Source organism: Planococcus citri, chromosome 1 (assembly GCF_950023065.1).
Source record: "Planococcus citri chromosome 1, ihPlaCitr1.1, whole genome shotgun sequence".
Taxonomy (NCBI): Eukaryota; Metazoa; Arthropoda; class Insecta; order Hemiptera; family Pseudococcidae; genus Planococcus; species Planococcus citri.
The window spans coordinates 76505987-76525107 of record NC_088677.1 but is presented as its reverse complement, the minus strand read 5'-3'; the positions used below and the strand labels follow the sequence as shown (position 1 = coordinate 76525107).

Genomic DNA, 19121 nt, shown 5'->3' with positions numbered 1-19121 from the left:
CCTTGATGGCGCGAATAAGTGACCGATCCTAAAAACAAATGTTTGTCGCAATCTGTTAGCTGAAATCCGGATGTTTGCCGAGATTGCTGAAATCCTTGTGCTGAAATTCTTTAGCTCAAATCCGTTTGCTCAAATCCATTTCTTCAAATTCCATAGGTATTTTTCCTCACAAGTTCTGTTTCTATTCAATTTTTCTAGTTTTTTTAAATATAGAAAAATTTTGCCCCCAAAAAATTGTGCAATTGTAGGTACTCGTAAATAAAATAATAGGGTACCTATGTTTACCACATCTACAGATAAGATAGAAACCATATACTTTTTCAAAATATTTAGCGTAAAGAACCTTCAAAAATGCTAAAAAGTTGATTTTTCAAATGACTTGTCACTCTTGATGGGTCAACAGTTGAAAATTTTTTTCTCTCACCCTCAAACCACACACATTTGGATCATGTTAGTCAATTTTAAATTCATATTCAGTTTATTTGATAATTTTATTCAAAGCAACATCATTCTGAGAATGAAAGCTGCCACAGGTACTCATTTAAATTCATACTCAGTTTTTTTGATAATTTTATTCAAAACATCTCCAATGTACGTAACTACTATTATTGGTGGTACCCGCATACATAGCAATTATTATTTGGTTACGAGTATTACGCATGCCATAAAATAGCATTGTGTTTATTGAATTATATCCAGTGGTTATTTGTGCATTTCCATATCTCAATAAGTTTATTATCCTCCAACATAACATCATTCTGAGAATGAAAGCCACCACAGGTACTCTTTTCAAATTCATCATCAGTCTATATGATAATTTTATTCAAAACAACATCATTCTTAAGAATGAAAGCTACCACAGAAACTCTTTTTAAAGTTCATAATCAGTTTTTTTGATGATTTTATTCAAAACAACATCATTCTGACTTCTAAGAATGAAAGCCGCCACAGTAGCGAATTCATCATCAGTTTATTTGATAATTTTATTCAAAACATCATTTTGAGAACAATAGCCCTAACAGGCACTTTTTTCAATTCATAAAATGTTTTTTTGATAATAACCTAACCTAACCTAACCTGTAGTTGTTTTTCAACTACCCATTCAAAAATCCTGTTTGTCATTGCTTTAGGTTGGTGGAAAACTTGTAAGCCGCTTGAATGCCATGACTGCTGTACTTGCGGAAGTAGCTGACATCTTGGCAATTTTTGATTTCGATTACATCAATGCATACAGGCAGCATATGACCTGTACAGATGCCTCAATTAAAGACATCGAGGTTACTATGGAGTTTTTTAATCGAGTTTGGTTTGATGTCATATTTAAAAAAATGAAGACAATTACAGAACTTTCAAAACATTCAAAACGTCTCCAATGTAAGTAACTACTATTATTGGTGGTACCCACATATTATCATTAGGTTATTATGCATGCTGCAACATATCAACCTGTAGTTGTTTTTCAACTACCCATTCAAAAATCCTGTTTGTCATTGCTTTAGGTTGGTGGAAAACTTGTAAGCCGCTTGAATGCCATGACTGCTGTACTTGCAGAAGTAGCTGACATCTTGGCAATTTTTGATTTTGATTACATCAATGCATACAGGCAGCATATGACCTGTATGGATGCCTCAATTAAAGACATCGAGGTTACTATGGAGTTTTTTAATGGAGTTTGGTTCGATGTCATATTTAAAAAAATGAAGTACAGAACATTCAAAACATCTCCCCAAAGTGGAAAATCCCTAAGCAAGACATGTGTCTATACTTCGAGGGCACTTATAATGACTTGAAGAAAAGTGTTTGGTCGTGCTCAAACTGATAGGAAAATAAAAGAAGAAAACATCCATTCGTCAGCCTCCATGAAAACATGTTTTGCATCCTATGTAAAGAAGGCAGAATCATAAGACATGCGACTGCCAAAAATGTCACAGTTTTTATGCATGAAGAATGCCTGGGATTAATTGAAGGAGATAATAATGTGATCACATGTCCAAATTGTGAAAATTATGCTTAATTATAAATGTTTAAATGGTAATTTATGATTGAATTATTAAGGAGTTGTTCAGATAATTAACAAAAAAGTGTTGCTTCAGTAAAATATTCAATTGGATTCTTCAAAAGTGCTTTGGCAAAAGTGGCAAAAAAGATGGTACTGAGGATTTTCTGACCTCAACGCTGAATTCCACAATTAGATTCGAGTAAGTAATCGCCATATACAAATTAGATTCATAGTACATACATATGACATTGACCTTTCTAAAGTGTTACGATTGTGGCATTGTAAAATCACGCCATATTCGGCGACTGGTGTTTTTATCAGAAGATATGAGCCGCCGAATGACTTCTTAGGCCAATGTGATGGCTAAAATATCACGCCATTGCATTGGCAGATACAAAATTTGCTGATGTGCAAATCGCATTGGCAGATACAAAATTCGCTGATGTGCAACTTTGCATGTACAAAGTTGCACGTGGTACTTCAAGGCAACCATGCCACATTTCCGCTGAAACTGTTGATCACCAGTTTTAGCGGAAACCATCCACTAATGAATATATCGTTGGTGGATTGGTCATTTTAGTCGCGTTCAATACATCGTAGGACACACAACATTGTCATCGTCCATAACCGACCAAATTGTTAATATTTTTTATGTGAATAAACTATTACTGATAATGTATGAGGATTGCACATCCGCTATAAGTGTAGCCAAGTCCGAAGAATCACAATCTCTAAAACACATTGTTAATCTATGCTATCATTATATATGTACAATTAGAAGTGGCTCAGAAGAATATGTGATGAGGAAGATATTCGTAAATTTACCAATCGGTTTCAAGCGGAAACGAAACGATTAATTGCGTCGGGGGTAAAGCTAGAACCCCAGAAAATTGTTGGAAACTACTGCATAGCCATCAAGGAGAGGTTTTCAGAATGCTGCAGAAGGTTCGATTCAAATAATGATATTGCATTTGATGAAATAAAGAAATTGGCGTTGGGACTCGAATCCAGCGATAAGGAGTCCAAGGCAAGGACTAACGAAGGGCCAACTGAAGGTCCAGGAACAGCTATCAAGGTTGAAGGAGGTGGTTCAAATGGTTCTGATGAAAAATCTCAAAACACCAGAAAAGTCATCTGCTTTCTGTGCTCAAAGCCAAACCATACTGTGGCACAGTGTACAAATCCGAGAATGACCTGCTACAATTGTGGGAAATTAGGAAGTCATATGGCAAAAGATTGTACCGCTCCCCCTATCAGTTTCCCGCCAAATGTGAAGTATTCATTAAATAAATTCAAATGCTTCTGATGGTAAACATAGTTTTTATTCTATTTTATTGTATTTATTATTATTATTTTTTCTAAAATATAGTGAACTGGATTAATATGTTTTTATTAAAATCACTAGATTTTGGTATCGATAATCAAAATGAGTCAATTGATTTTGAAGGGCTCGGCAGTTTTTTTGTTGTTGGCTCTGAAAATATGGGATCGTCTTTGGAAAATGGTAAAATTTTAATGATATTTATCATATTTTGATTCGATTTTTTTATTCATGACTTATATTTATTCATTTTTAAAGAAAATAGAGATGTGGTGCCAGATGTAGTGGTAAATGTAGTTGAGAATGTGGTACCAAATGGAGTGGTAAATGTAGTCGAGAATGTGGTACCAGATGGAGTGGTAAATGTAGTCGAGAAAGTGGTGCCAGATGGAGTAGGAAAAGTATTCGAGGATTCTGAAACTGCTAGTAAGAAATCTGACCAAAAATTTTGAGCAAAAAAAATTTTGTTTTTATCAAACATTTTTTGTTTGTTTGTAGTTGCGGATAATTCTGTGAAAAAAGTTTCCTGGAGGCAGAAATTTTGCCAGTCCGTTTACGGCCCTGTAGGCCAGATATTTTGGTGAGACTATTAATTTTTGTTGTATTTTTGCATTTTTCTTCTTGTTATTATTGTATTTATTTTTCTCTTGTTTTTTTTGTTGTAGTCTTTCTCAGTTCCCAAGAAATGGAACATTAGTTTGGTTTCTGGAGACACTACTTTACCCGAGGTTATAGACGTTAAGCAGCCAAAAAAATCAGGATTTTGCCACTATGGGCCACCGGTAGCTTCATGTGTAAGAGGGCGTATGGTGGATCGGCGATTGTCATACGAACATGAATCGTGTCATGCTACACGATTTTGTACGGACATTATTGAAGAGATATATTGTTCTAGTTACCGGTGCCACTTTTTTAATGCCTATTATTGGCAAAATTTGGTATAAAAAATGTTGTTTATTTATGCGTATTTTTTTTTTATAATTTTTTCTAAAATGTTTTTGTTTTTCACAGACTCATATAACGAATTTGGCCAGAGCGAAGAGAAATGGAGGGGCCATCCCCCCAAATTTTGTTTTTTCTGACCGATTTAGGGGGCTATTCCCCTTTTATGTCCGCTGGTTCGAAGATTTGCAAAGTAATATCCAATATAATACGCTGAAGAACTTAAATACTGTACTTCAGTTTTATCCGAGCCGCCTGGAATTTCAGGGGGATGAGAAAACACAGAGCACGTAAGTGTTCTAGCGTTTCTCCTCCTGAAATTTATAGATAATATCGACTATGTATTTATTCATGAAATGTTCTATATTTCCTTACCTTAAGCTATCGATTATGTGTTCCATTGGTAAAGCGTAGATCTGTGATTCTGAGACTGATCAGTGGTAAAAAATGTATTATGATTTCGCAATTTTTATGATTGAAATTATGCTCAGCATTCGTTATAGTTTTGATGACGAAGAAATTTATTTTCAAAACCTTAGTTGAAAATTAAAGTAGACTCTGTCATGATGACATATATTGTTTAATTGGGTAGGTAGGTTGTATAATCTGTCACTACAATGGACAAGAAAGGTCATGGTAGCCTTCAAACAAGTGAATTTTGTGCCAAAAACTGAATCATACTCTTCTCATTAATCAGTATGGTCAAAATGTATGTGTGCTACGTTGTGATAACGGAGGCGAATATGTAAGTAACGAGATGAAAGATTATTGTAGGAATCGTGGTATCCATTACAGTAATCATTGCCTTTTCTTCCTCAGCAGAACGGTTGTGCTGAGCGATTGAATAGGACAATAGTGGAAAGAGCCAAAACAGTTTTACGGGAAAGTGGTTTAGGTAAGGAGTTTTGGCCTGAAGCGGTTGAAATTGATAAATTTTATTACAAAAACTAATTCCTCTCAAAATGAGTGCAATCACAGTAGATCAGTTATCAAGTGAGAGTTTTTCAATTTCAACGACTGTGTGGTTATTTGTAATTTATGTGGAGAATATTATGCGATCATACCTATCATACCTAGCGGTAGTGTGAAAGTGTGAATCCACAAGCGGAATTCCTAGTGAACCTAAAGTGGATATTTCACTGGGCAAGTTTACTAGGTACAAGTTCCTTGATCAAGTAACTTTTCTAGTGAAATTTACTAGTCAAGTAAACTTGAGAGCTACTGTCAAGTACTTGCTGATGGTTGAAATATTTTCAACTTTTGCAAGTACTTGCTGTTGTTTTGGATGTTTGTACGCTCCGAGGGATCATACAAACATCCGAAGCGACAAGATTTTTGTGTTATCAATCACTGGAGCACACTGGAGAAATCACATTGATTGATTTGATTGATAGTGAATTAGTGATTCCATTTGGTGGTGACATTTTAAAAAATATTAATAATTAATTATTTAAAATGGAGAAGGAAAAGTGGAATTTTCAGAAGATTACCATATTTTTGTCATGTTTCAAAAAATTTCCTTTAATATATGTATAATATGAAGGATCCTAATTATAAGGATTCAACAAAACGAGCTGTAGCCTTTGAAGGGCTGATTATGGAGCTCAGAAACAATGACATGTTTCGGATGAAATTAAAACGAAGCTAAGAAGTATTAGGAATACTTATCAGCAAGAGTTGAATAAAATTAAGGCCTCAAAAACAACAGGGGCTGCTATGTCATTTTTTGACACAAGTTCAGCTACTTTTTCAGATATTGAGTAAGTATGTGAGGTTTGAATTTGAAAAAAAATGTTTGAATTTGAAAAAAAATGATCATTTTAAATTTCAAATTTTTAAAAATTTTGTTTTCTTTTATAAAAAAAACGAACTGGCATAATGATTGAAGAAATCGAATTTCTGCTTTAGAAAAAACAGAACTTTTTGTTTGCGTTTATTGTATGCAGCTAATTCTGATCTTTGCATAGTACAAACCATCGACCTAAAATACTTTGGATCCGGCCATTTGATGATGGAATGAAAAATTTGGTGTATTGGGAATATGCCCAAAGACCATCAAAATTCAATTCAACTTGTTATCTCATAGCTGAATCATCATCACAATAACTAATAGATAAGTTTTCAATTTTTGCATATTGGTGGCGAGGGCCAGTTACTCATATTATGCTGCATTGGTTTTTAATATCAATCTTGGTTCTCTGTTCGGCCCTAACCAGTCACGTGCGATAGATGTTTTTTTTTACAGCAAAAGTTATATGGGAGGACCATCGAGCAATGAAGAAGAAGAATTGTATGGATTCTGAAATGTACATGATACATTTTCTTTGTTGAAGACAAAAAAGTGAGTAGATCATAAATTACTATGCATACATGTACACTAGAATTTTTGTAAATTATTTTGTTTGCTATACCAGTGTGTTAATACTTATGATTTTTGATAGCCTAACTAGATAGATTTAAATTATACTAATACTATTGTTTTTTTTTTATATAGAAATGAAAGTTGTAGTGTACTAATTGAAGGAGAAGGAATTGAAAGTTGCACTGATGGAGAAGGAACTGTGAACGTTGTCACTGAGTGAGTATAAATCATTTTTAAGTGTTAGGCCTAAACTGAAATGTAGTGATATTTTTTAATTTTTATAAATTTTCAATTTGTGTTTTTTTTTTACAGAAATGAAAGTTGCAGTGCACTAATTGAAGGAATTTCATGTTTTGAGGGTTGTGGAATTGAAAGTTGCACTGATGGAGAAGAAACTGTGAACGTTGTCACTGAGTAAGTATAAATAATTTTTAGGTATTAGGTGTAACCTAAAATATAGTGATATTTTTTAATTTTTATAAATTTTCAAATTTGAATTTACTTTTTTGTATAGTGAAACTGTTTCCGATAAATCTATGGAATTTGATGAGTATAATTTACCAAATGAGAAAATTGAAAAAAAAACCAGATATCCTACTCCTGAAGTGGTCCCTGATCCGTTGTAAGTTTTATTATTATAATTCTTCTAAATTTCTATTTTAATTAATTTTTTTCTCCTTAGGATATACATAGATACCCCCAATAGGTATTATGCTTATGGCGATATATTTCGAGGGCACTTATAATGACTTGAAGAAAAGTGTTTGGTCATGCTCAAACTGGGAATCAGTCAATCCCTTTGAAACAGACAACTAAGGTGAATATTGAATTTATTAAGCATTACTTACCTATTATTATTTTATTAAAAATGATTTTAAAAAATTATGGAAGCTGAGGAGTCCTCAAATCGAGCCTGTAGATTTCTGAAGTATAGTTAATATTGATCCAAATTATTACATCATATTTTACCATCATCATGTTTTAATCGTATACCACAATAATAACTATTGTTGTAGGATGTTACCTACTCCAGAGCATCTCTTATATTCAAATGTTGCAAGTGGGGAGGCAGATTCTGTGGTGTCAGATCAGCCACATCATCAATATCTTGTTGGTTATGGAATATCACAAATTGTGAATGCCAAGTAAGCCATTTATGTTTTGTAGTACAAATTGCGAATGTCAAGTAAGCCATTTTTTTTCATTTACAAATATCACATGTCCGTTAACATAGGAAAATAAAAGAAGAAAACATCCTTTCATCAGCCAGAAGATAGCAAAAACCATGAAAACATAAAAGAAGGTAGAATCATAAGACATGAGTTGTTCAGATAATTAACAAAAAAAGTGTTGCTTCAGTAAAATATTCAATTGGATTCTTCAAAAGTGCTTCGGAAAAAGTGGCAAAACCGATGGTACTGAAGATTTATTGACCTCAACGCTAAATTCCACAATTAGATTCGAGTAAGTAATCGCCATATACCTACAAATTAGATTCATGCACAAATATTATGAAAAATTTATATTCGAATTCTGTCTAAAAATCGTGTATATTGTGCTTGTAAACGTTTTCTGTCTCTCTGTTTTCATTTTCATTTTCGTTACTTCTCCCTTTGGTGAGGAAAAAACGCGAAATTGCAATTTGTACTACATTTTTGATCTGCCAAATATTCCGAACTGCACAAATTGTTCGTTATGTTCAACTCTTTATTCGCTCAGCGGTCTCTATGTCCTATCACTCGCTGATAAGAATTTTTGCCGCTACATTCCGCCTTTTTTCCATTCCATTTCTATTTTCTGTATTCTTTTCTAATTTCTACTCTAAACTCTTATACTAACTTAATTATTTATTTTCATTCAACATTTTGACTCCAAAATAAGACAACTAAATTTGATCTCAACTTGGAATTTGAGGTAAATTGTCTTTCATAAAGTGCACCGTTTAAACATACACTTAGGCGCATGAAATATTCATAATTTCATACATGAAGACTCCATGAGTCCAATCATTGGTTAATATTAGATGTTTTCTCAAAGTTTCTTTCAACAGGAGTGTAATTATTAATTAAAGTCTCACTTTGTAATGAATGAATGTGAACAAAGGCCAATATGACATGACTTGATTATTGATCAGAAAGAGTGAAAGACTGAATGTCAGACTGACGTGGTTCTGAAATAGTATTAGTATTTAGTATTCACACCAGCAGAAAAAAGATTTCCGATTTTGATGAAGAAGAATTTCAAAAAATACGACAGACATTATTTTGAGCGAATACATAAATACATCATTGTTTTGTGTTGTAGAGTTGGACTTTTAATCTCTGTAATGTAAGCGGGGGTATTTTACTAATCACTTAATATTGGTAATTTGTATTTAATAACTCCCGCAAAGTGTGAATGAGGAATGAGGAAAAAATAATGGCGGAATGAAAAATACTTTTGTTATTTTGGTAGTAGAGAAGCCAGAGAAGGTGATAGAGATCATTGGAAGAACGACGGGATTCAATTCCGTCATTACAGAATATTTGGAGGTCAAAATGTAGTACAAATTGCAATATCGCAGATAAAACATTAGTGATGCGATTATCATTTTTGAAAATAGTGAAATTTACCTGAATATCGTTGCGTAAGGTTTTCGTCAAAAATTCTTGAAAATTTTTCATCAACTCGTTCAAAAATTTTTTTAAATCTAAAATTGTGAAACTATAATCAATTTTTGATTTTTTTTTAGTGTGGTTAAATTTTTTTTGAGAGAGAATTAAAAGTGAATTTTTGAACCACAGAAAAAACTGAGAGAAAATAAATACAATCAAAACCACCTCGAAGCTTTCTTTTTTTGTGCAATTTGAATTTAATTTCATTTCAAACCAAATTTCAAAAATATTTGAAACAAAAAGGTAGAGGAAAATTAGTTTTTAAAAAAAAATATACTCGGGAAAATAATTCTTCTTCACAAAATATTTGTCCGCAACAAATTCAGACAACGACTGAGAAATCGATCGACTAATAAATCTGAAAAAGTGAAACTGCCTGTTATCGCATAGGATTTTTTTTTATTGGAGATTCTCTGCATAAAATTGTCAAAATTTGACAATTTCCTTCACACCGAGAAAATTCATCTAGCATTACGTCTGATTTCAGCGAGTACAAAAAATTAGATTGCTAGTGAACTATCTCACTTTCAGTATGACGATTCCGGATATGAATCAATGTTTAATGTGTACTTACAACTAATTTACAGGAATTATGAAGTTAGGTTTTTTATAGTGTGGCTGGACTGTGCCAGTGTGCCTATATCAGTGGTGTGCATTTTATTGTGGGTGTGGATAACTTCAGCTACCAGAGCTACCTACATCTTTTTTTGTATTTAAACACTACAGGTACTAATGAAATTTTTGATTTGCTTTAAGGACATGATGACCCAAGTAATCATAATTGCAACAATAATGATACACCTAATATTTACCACAGTAGCTGTTGGTTCAGAAGAGGAGGACATTACGCCATATGAATACCACAGTTTTATTAAAAAACACATGATGTAGTGGAAAAATAAATCTGCAATATAATTCTATAATGCTTATTTGCCAGCATCAAGACCGCCACCTGTAATCAGCGTTATTCAATGGGATGATATGCCAGAAAAAACAAATTACAATGAAATAACAAGAGTAGGCGATTATGCTCTTTGTGAATCCACGGGAACCATAGTATAGTTACTGAAAACTTCTACACAAAGCCTATAAATGGGGAAACTGCGTATCAATGTATTCGGTATAATATTAATAAATAATTTAAATTGTTTGTCTTATTTTCTTAATTTGTGTCAAAGAACCCAAAACAATTGATGTTCCTCATTTAAATCATCAACTATGTAGTTTTCAATTGAAAAGTAAAAATTTTAGGTGAGAACAGAAGATCATTGTTGAGGAACTTTCTATAGAGTCAACTCCAGTACGTGCCTCCAGAAGGACAAATCGCAATGGTGAAAATAGGCCAGACTGAGGATAACCATGAGATATGAAAAGGATTCAGAGTTTGCAAAATGTGAGACAGCTCTAGAAGAGACAGTAATGAAAGATATTATGGAGGAGGAAGATCAAGAAAACTGAAAAGCCAATTACTGTGCTATGGCAATCCATTGGTGAATACATATTCTCACCAATAAAATCAAACCAGGGGGGATTCCTAATGGGCGATGGCCAAGCAGAGAAGAAAATACAACAGGCAAAATTACCAGCAAACAGAAAATTGAATTTAGTTGCAGTATTGTCATCATTTAGTCAAGTGTTAGTTTCATTTTGTGAGTTTCAACAAAATGGATCCATACTTTACAATTAAGTATTATTTTGATTTTTTTCTTTAAGATTTGGTTAATTTTTGTTTAAGTAAATAGTGAATCATAATGTGTTCTTACATAATTTTAATATTTACAATTATATTGTTCAAGTTGAGAGTAATGTAGTAAATAATTTTTTTTTTAAATTAAAAAAATATTTAGAACTAAAATATGTGTAAGCAATAAATAGCTCTATACATTGGAAATAGTTCTAAAATTTTCAAGTTGGCATTATTCTACAATATTAATGGATAAAAAAATATTTGAAATGTGTTTCAAGTACCACTGAAATGTTTTCATTACTATGGTGATTAGGAGTAAGTCATCCAAAGTTGTGGAATGTGAAAATTCAAAACACAATATTGGATCAAGATGCTCCAATTATAATATCTCCTTAATTATGTACGTAATTATTGTTTCCATTTTTTCTTTAAGATTTAGTTATTTTTGTTCAGTTAAGAGTGAATCATAATGTGTTCTTACCCTACTTTTAATGAGGAGCCATAATAAACTTTCAAATTTTTGAAAAATGAAATAGGAGCAAAATGGGACGCTATGCAAGGGATTTGTAGTTGCGGATAATAAGTCAATGAATATCCAATGGATCCCAATTGAACGAGCAGCCATTTACGAACAATTTATTAGATTACCTGAAGTCCATGCCATTACGACCATGCCAGACAAACTGGTAGAGCTGAAAGAACCGGTGCAAATTACAGCAAGATCGAGAAATCTGGCGGCAACAATTCCTTTTCTTATTCTTCCTTTTCCCTATTAACTCCGAAACAACAGTAACTACCTTTACCGTTAACACATCTTCATTCTCCCTTACTCAATATCTTATGAAAAAGAGTCCAAAAAAAAACAATTCATAATCATTGATTTACCTACATTAAGTATACTGTATAATACTTATATTATGTACATACAAGTATTTAATATATCATGCATAATTATTATGTACGTACACATGTACATAAACATATAGTTTATTCTACATGTCAGCATTTTTTTCAGAGTCCAGAAGATGGCAAACGCGGATCCGGAGCGCCGAAATCAAGAACGAGGACGGGAGAAAGAACGCCAGAGCAAGAAGTAGAGAGAAGAAGAGAGCAAGAGAGGAACTGTCAACAACGTAGGTAAAACAATCCAAGTCAGCTGGATGAGCTACACTTCATTTGATGTAGCACTCAGTAGGTAATTTCTTATAAATTGTGATGATAATTCACTTTGATAAAGAGTTGAATTTGTTGAATTTTCCAAGTTTGGAAAAATTCCATGGAAAGTACCTACATATAAATACCTTCATTTGAATCTATGCATTCAACTTTTCTGAGGAACTTTTCTACAGCCACTATAAACTACTTATGTATATTGGGGGTGTATCATTTCTGAATTACTTCCAGGTGAACAACTGTGATGTAGTTGTCATTTTCTGTTACGCGCATGAAGCATATTAGGACATTTTTCCCACATAAATGTATCCTAATTAGAAAATTTGTTGAAAAAAAAATTTGACAATTTTGCTGGCAGACTTATCCTTTCCTGATGATTACTTTATAGACAACTATAAAAGAGATTTCATAAATCAATTAGGCGGGAAGGCTCAACACGAAACCTACCCGAAGGAATTCGACAAGCTAAACGCCAAGCAACCTCTTCCAAGTCGCAGTAGACTCACGTCATTGTCTCCTTTTCTTGAAAAGGGACTTATCCGTGTAGGTGGCCGCATCGAACGCGCCGACCTGCCATACCATTTATCAAAGAATCGATTCTATCCATTCGTTCTGGACAGTAAGTTGGAGTTTTTGAAAGTTATTCAAATTACTGTATTTTTTAGGCTGTTGAGGAATGTATATTAATAGAATTTCGCTTGAAGATTTTGCAGCATGAACAAGAGAGTTTTCAGGATTTTGAAAACACTGTAGCTAAAGCTAAAGAAACAGTTAGTACCCACACATGTGTCTTATGTCCATGTATACCTAGGTACTCATAATTGATGTTTGAGATATTAAATTTGATTTGCAAAATACCTAATACAAACAATTGAATTCTAATTGAAGTAAATAAAGTGAATGAATTTGCACACGATGAAAATTCTTTCACCTTTGTATCCACCGGTTTTTCTACAGACACGATGCGTCCCTCCTTACCCCCCCCTTTGCACATGATCGCGCCGGGATGCTCGAATTGTTTCATCAAGAGAAAAATTTCCGCATTCGCTTGCGTCGAATAAATTTGTGGGAAAAAAACTAAACAGTAGGTATCTGGTACATATTTTTGCATGGTAGCGATAAAATGCTCGCGAATAAGTGGTTTTAGGCGACGTCCGTCCCCCCGCCCCTGCTGGTTTTTTTCGATGCCAGAGTTTCATTTTTCATCAATTTTCCGCATTTGTCCTTGTCACTCGCGTTGGGATTCTACAGGCTCTCTTTCACTTTCGTCAAATAAACTCATGGGAAAAAAAACTAGAACGGCGATCATTGTATCTACATTTATATTTCGGTTTTAGGCAACAAAGATACGTTCCCTCTCACCCCGCTCATGACATAGCGCTTCACGATCATCGAATAAGTGGTTTTTAGACTGGTTTTTTTTCTACATGATGTGACATCTACTTCCCATCTCTCACTCATACAGTAGTTTTAAAAATCTCGATATTCGTCCACACGATCGTGATTAGCATAACAGACATATTTGTGTATGAAACCGGTCGCATGAACAGACTGGAGATGTGTTCACAAAAAGGGACTTAGTGCTTTTTTTTAAAAAAAAACCCATACTGCTTTTTTTAAATAATTGGTGTAAGTATTATATGTATAAGCGGGAAGAATCAACTACTCCTGCAATTAACGAGGTGATTCAGAGGATAATAAGAGCAGAAAAAAGACTTCAAGAATTAACAAGACCAGGATTGTTTTTATAAAAATCAGGTGATGCTATTTTTAAAAAAATTACGATGCTTCATTTTTTTTTGGAAAAATTCTACATCTGAAAATCAAAATGTATTTTTTTTTCAAATTATATGTAAGCACCAAAATGCTTCTTTTAAAAAAATCACGATGTTTTGTTTTTTAAAAAAGTGATACTTCCTGAAAACAAAAATACTTTTTTTTAAAATTACGAAAAAATGCTGATTTTTTTTGAAAAATGTTACTACTTACAAGGGAACTACCTGAACCGGCAGAAACGAAAATGAACGAATCAAAGCTAGATTGAAAGGGGACCACCTCAGGACCCCAAATCCAAAATTTCAAGTGCTAAAGTTGATTTCTCGATTTTTGGTGAATTTTTGAAACTTGAAAAATCCGAAAAATTATCAATTACATAATACCAAAAATAGAAAATATTGATGAAAAATGGAATTTTCTCGGGAAGTGGCTCAGATGGTGTCCCTAACTCATTTACGACTATCGAAATTCGTAAAACCTCAATTCCAGTCATTCTGGAGCCTCCAGCGATTTTTCATCATTTCTCCAGAAACTTGAAATTGCTGTGGAACGGCTAAAAATCAACTTTAGCACAAATAACTTTATTTGGGGACTATGTGGGTTGCCTTTAACCATTTTTTGCGGTTGTCGCGAAAATCGGCGTCTGCCGGTTCAGATGTGTATTTTTGACCACTGGAAAAATGACAAAATTTGAAAATGTCAAATATTCCATCTTTTGCGATGTTACGTATCCGAAATCGAGCTCTGGCCTATTTTCGACGTTCCGAATAGGTGAAACCTCCATTTCGACCATTCTGGAGCATCCGTTAACATTTCCAAATTTTGTCATTTTTTTCCAGTGGCCAAAAATACACATCTGAACCGGCAGACGCCGATTTTCGCGACAACCGCAAAAAATGGTTAAAGGCAACCCACATAGTCCCCAAATAAAGTTATTTGTGCTAAAGTTGATTTTTAGCCGTTCCACAGCAATTTCAAGTTTCTGGAGAAATGATAAAAAATCGCTGGAGGCTCCAGAATGACTGGAATTGAGGTTTTACGAATTTCGATAGTCGTAAATGAGTTAGGGACACCATCTGAGCCACTTCCCGAGAAAATTCCATTTTTCATCAATATTTTCTATTTTTGGTATTAATTGATAATTTTTCGGATTTTTCAATTTTCAAAAATTCACCAAAAATCGAGAAATCAACTTTAGCACTTGAAATTTTGGATTTGGGGTCCTGAGATGGTCCCCTTTCGATCTAGCTTTGATTCGTTCATTTTCGTTTCTGCCGGTTCAGGTAGTTCCCTTGTTAGTGTAGTTGAAAAAATAATAATGCTTTTTTTCAAAAAATAATGTGTACCAAAATGCTTTTTTAAAAAAATTACAATGCTTAGTTTTTTAAAAAAGTGATACTTCCTGAAAACGAAAATTCTTTTTTAAAAAAATTACGAAAAAGTACTGCTTTTTTTGTTGAAAAAATGCTACTACCTAAAAATAAAACTGCTTTATTTTTCAAAAAATTAATGTTTTTTTTTTCTAAATACAGGCTCTGGAATCAAGTGCAATAGTAAGAAAGCTGAATTCAAAAATGAACATCAATAACAATGTAAGTACACATTTTTTTTCCACCAGAGCAGTTCTAATTAAATTGAAGTATGACTGAGCCATAATTTTGGCAAGAAAAATTTTTCCACTGAAATAATTGCAGTATAAAATTTTCTGTAGTCAAAGGAAGTCACAATTGCTATGAATTAGGATAGGTATATCAGATCAGTCATAACATGACAAAAAAGAGGGAAAGGGGGAATATTAAAACGTCTTAAATTCATTGCTAAAATAAGGTGTCAGAACAGCTTCAAATTTCAAACTGTTCATACATACAACAAATCAAATAGTAGTGAGTGTTTTTTCTCTTATTCTTGGGTTTTATTTATACAATTTTTTTTATATTGTATAAATGTAAATATAGGTATGCAGAATAAAATGCACTTACAAAGTTGTTTTATAAAATTAGGTATGTAAGAACCTAAATTTTTGTGTAAGGTGATGTGACAGATTCTATGTACATATTTTTAATGACACTTGAGTTCGCATTGATTGAATTGTAAGATGAATGGAATGGAATCTGCAGGTAAAATGCAGTTATAAGGTTGCATATAAAATTTGTGTGATATTAAACAAGATGATATTTACCTATAATGTATTTAGGTAGTTGATCAATCATTCGATCCAATTTACAGAATTAATATTTTATTGTATTTTTATTTAGGTGTTTCATTCCATAAGGTACCTACCTATTATGATTAGGTATGTGAAAGGTGAATAACTGATAATTCTTGGTGAATGTGAATGGCAATTTTGTGGGTTCAAAATGCTCTGCTTTTCAATCGTTTTCATCAGTGTTTGGTATACCTCACAGTGGAATAGGTACTCAAGCTCTTCACCAGTTTTTATGCAAATTTAATTTTTTTAAATCAACATGTCCGGTAAGAACTAGTATTGAAAATATTTTTAATAATTATTTAACAAAATTATTCAATTCAGATATTTTAATAGTCAAATTGTTGCTCCAGATCCCATTCTATTCGATTTCAATATGAAAACAAATTTGACATCGTACCAGGGTCATAGCACGAGCTGGTCCGAACAGAAGTTGAATTATCTGGATATTGATGTTCAAAGTAGAAGAAAACGAAACATTGAAATAGGAAGCTATTTCAAGGAAATGAATGATAAAATATCAACTGCTACAAATAAATTAGCAATGCTGGTGAGTGAGTAGGTGTAAATGATACACACTTGTAGGCAGAAATATCATATAGAGTTGGATTATTTGATTTCCAAATTTCAAGAAATGAAACCTTGAGATCAAATACCATGGACCATGGAGTCCACATTAGAAGACACTTTTAGCAATCTGATACGTAATATGATTGGTGAGTTAATTTTTTTTTCATTTTTTAAAAAAATATTTAAATACTTATTTATTTATCAAATACTTACTAAGGTATGTTAATTTAAATGGTGAATTTTATCAACTACATGTATTTTCATTTTTTTATTTTATTTTTTTACAGAAGATGGCAGTAATAGTGGACTAGAGCAACGTATACAGTATTTTTGGGAGGAGATGATAGACAGTAAACACAAGGAACAACAAAATGAAATCAAAAAAGAGGATGATAAAAAAGATCTTCATCAAAGTGAGTTTTTTTATTTACCTACCTAGACCCACTCATTTGTGTTTCATAATGATTTTTTAGTATTTTTTTTTTTTTAACTTTTTTGAGATTTATTAACGTTTTTTTTTTACAGAGCAAGAAGTTCACATAAATAATGAAAATCAAGATGAGCCCATGGATTTGGTAAAGGTGAAATGAGATGACAGTGAAAATGTGGAAACCACAGAAGGCAGCATTATTGATCTCACTATAAATTGAAATATCCATTTTTTTGTGTTGAATAATGAACATTAAATACTACTTAATAAAAATAAGTTGGACATTTTCAAATTTTGTATGGTTGGTAATATTTTAATTTGTGAATTGATTGATAATCATGGGCAGTTCATTCTTGCTAATATTCAATTTTATTAAAAATTTTAAACACTAGTGTCCACAATTTACAGAATTCAATCTCTGAGTTGCCTTGTGGTTATAAATGACTTTGTTATTTTTAAAATAATGTAGCACATCCAAGGGGGGGGGGGGTGGCGGTACATTTCCAATTGGATCATGCCATATGTTACCCAAAAATGTTGAAAGTATAGGAGTATTTACACCGCCACACGACTTGTAAATTGGGATCCTCAAATCCGCAGGTAAGGCGTCCTTTTCCTTTTTTTTTTTTTGTTATTTACAATCCTCAAAATTACATGTAATTGCCGATTGTTTCTGAGGCAATGCTGCCTTGTTTTGTTTGGCTCTTAAAGCCAACGTTTTTGTTGAAAATATGTTTTTGCATCAAGTTTTTAAGTATGTATCCATAGCTTTTCAATTCGTTTAGTAATTTGTTAATTAATCAAATAAAATTTAAAAATTTCAAGTTCACATTGGTTTTATTTTGTTTGTTAGTTTTCCTACTGACATTTTGGTAACCCATCCAACGTGATAGTGCGTTTGCATTGTGTAAATACACATTCATGAGCATCACTCTTTCTAGCATTTGCAACCTTCATTTTAGTACTTAAGTAGGTACTATTCGTTTGTTTGTTTTTAGTTTCAATTTAGTTCAGTAATATCCCATAAATAGGGATAATTTGTATTTGTTAATATCCACACTGTGGGTAATCTTAGATAAGTTTGTTTAGTGCATACTGCAATATTTATTCATCAATTGTGATTTTTTTCTTTGTATAAAAAAAATGGATAATCAAGAATTCAGTTTTGTAGATGATGGAAAGGTAAATGCAATACTGCAAGGTAAGTACAAAATAAATGGATTCATTATCAACTTTTTGCTTGTTTTTTTCCCCCAATGTTATTTAAAACATTTGAGACTGTTTGTTTTTTTGATTCAGGAGCTTTGAATTCATTTTTTTCCATCAATCATTATATTTTTTGGTCTCAATTTTTTATCAAAATGGACTTGGAAATTGTGCAAAGGGAAAAAAATATTAAGCATCAAAATTTTTCAATTTTTTGGAAAATAAATTCAAATTTTGACATTATTTTCGTTTTTTGAAATCATTTTTCTACAAAAATGGAGTAAAAGTGCAAGAAACCCGGAGAATTGAATTTCCAACATGTTAGGGGTAAAATAAATAGAAAAGTATTTAAATAGCTCGAAAAAAGTGTTGGTGAAAACCAAACTGCTGGCAATTATTTTGTCTCAATTTTTCATCAATGTTTCGAATATTTTAGTACTTACCTATTAATTCAAATTGTTCATAAAATGAGCACAGAAAAAAGATCGTTTTGTTTTCCTTTACTATTTTTTATCAAGTGGCAAAAATCGCTTCAAAATTATAAAAAAAAATTAGCACATTATCATTGATGTTGGCTTGTTGGCATAATTTTTATATTTTTCAATGTCTTCAAAAAAAAATTCTCGAATTGGCAATACTTCTCAAAAGTGGTTGTGAAACTAAATTTTGAGGTTTTATTTTTTTTATTGATCTATCATTATTTTAAGTTTCTCTAGTTTTATTTTTTTATTATTATTTTAGAACTGGATGGATTAGGTGAATTGCTATCGGAGATAAATGGTCAAGAAACTCAGA

At 32.4% G+C, this 19121-nt stretch overlaps 1 protein-coding gene across 3 annotated transcripts in view; it reads right to left on the bottom strand.

The window, feature by feature from the left end:
* The window catches only part of fu (STKc_STK36 domain-containing protein fused), a 46500-nt gene that overhangs the window by 8922 nt on the left and 18457 nt on the right, over nucleotides 1–19121 (bottom strand). For 2 of the 3 annotated variants that reach the window (XM_065347054.1, XM_065347063.1), the window contains one exon: nucleotides 1–19121. This exon is cut by the window's left edge and continues 8922 nt beyond it; it is cut by the window's right edge. The exons of the other annotated variant lie outside the window; for it this stretch is intronic. The gene's annotated coding sequence lies outside the window, so the exon portion shown is untranslated. 3 annotated transcript variants of the gene reach the window in all.